Below are 1,611 nucleotides of genomic sequence, written 5' to 3'. Positions count from 1 at the left end.
CACCGACCAGACTTGCTCCCCCTCCCCCGCGCCTCCAGTCGCTCGCTCCAGAGCTTCCCCGCTCCGCCCCCGCCACCCCCACCCCCCACCGAGCGCGTGCTCGCCGCGCACACTCAGCTGTTCTTTCTCGATTGTTGGCTCCGTTCGCGTGTCACTCAGGTCGTGTGTGTCAGCGTGTCGCGATGCGAATAGAAAGATCATCAGCGTGGCGCACAGGCGCGCGCGCGGCAGCAGCAGTACCAGTGCGGTGGGGCAGCTGCCGGGACGCCGTCTCTCTCTCTCTCTCTTTTTTTCTCGCTCCTTCGCAGGCTGTGCGCGTGTTTGTGTGTGTGGTGTGCGTGAGGGTGGTGCGCCGGTCACCGTGCCGGCACGGCCGCGCGTGCGCCTCAGAAGTTTTTTTTTGAGTAACAGTAGAGGATATGCACACCAATGCACGTTGTCCGCACAGCACGCGACGCGCGCGAGGCGCGCCGCGCAGGTCGGCAGTCAATTCCAAAGCGTACATCATCACATGCACACACGCGCCGCCCAGGTCCACCTCCCGCACACGCGCACCACACAGAGAAAGCAGCCGCATCTCGCACGTGTTTCGTACCGTTGCTCCGCATTGAGGTGAGACGGAGACGCATAGCCACACTGCTTGGCCACGCACGCACGAGCACGCTCTCGCGCATCACCCGACCGCAGGGGCACCAGCAACAGGCCCGCGTGCGGCTTGAAAATGAGCGCTTGCACAGTACCGGGCACACACAGGCGGCACAACCCGCTCTCTTTCTCTCCCCAGGTGTAGACGAGCAGCTTGCGGGGATGCGGGTGGACTGCTCGCTATTAACAAGGGATGCCGCCGCACGTGGACAGCACGCGCACCAGCTCAGACTTACTATCTAACGATTGTTCCGTACGGTTGCTCATCACCCACGCGTGGTGGTTCAGTTTTCCCGAGTTACATTTGTGGTGAAGGATTGTCATCACCGGTGGTGCGGTGGCGCACAGCTCTAGATCGGGACAGCTCTGCCCCCTCCTCCTCCCCAACCTCTCTTCTCCGGGGCCGCGCAGGACGCACGCAAAGTCGCTGCCGCCGCCGCCCGCAAGCTCTGGGATCATGTGTTGAACCGCGTATGAGGGATGGGTGTGCCCTCCGCAGCCTGCCACGTTCCGTCCACAGAGCATCTGCGTCGTCGCAGCGCACACGGGCGGTGGGAGACAAGCACGGTCGCGTCAGTGCCGTTTATCAGTGCGTGCATCAGTGTTCAGACTCGTCTTCCAATTGTAAATGTTGCGTACATCTTAGCAGACTCATCACACCGACCAGACTTGCTCCCCCTCCCCCGCGCCTCCAGTCGCTCGCTCCAGAGCTTCCCCGCTCCGCCCCCGCCACCCCCACCCCCCACCGAGCGCGTGCTCGCCGCGCACACTCAGCTGTTCTTTCTCGATTGTTGGTTCCGTTCGCGTGTCACTCAGGTCGTGTGTGTCAGCGTGTCGCGATGCGAATAGAAAGATCATCAGCGTGGCGCACAGGCGCGCGCGCGGCAGCAGCAGTACCAGTGCGGTGGGGCAGCTGCCGGGACGCCGTCTCTCTCTCTCTCTCTCTTTTTTTCTCGCTCCTTCGCA

This window comes from Leishmania mexicana, chromosome 20 (assembly GCF_000234665.1).
Source record: "Leishmania mexicana MHOM/GT/2001/U1103 complete genome, chromosome 20".
Lineage (NCBI taxonomy): Eukaryota > Euglenozoa > Kinetoplastea > Trypanosomatida > Trypanosomatidae > Leishmania > Leishmania mexicana.
Note: the sequence above shows the minus strand (reverse complement) of the source record.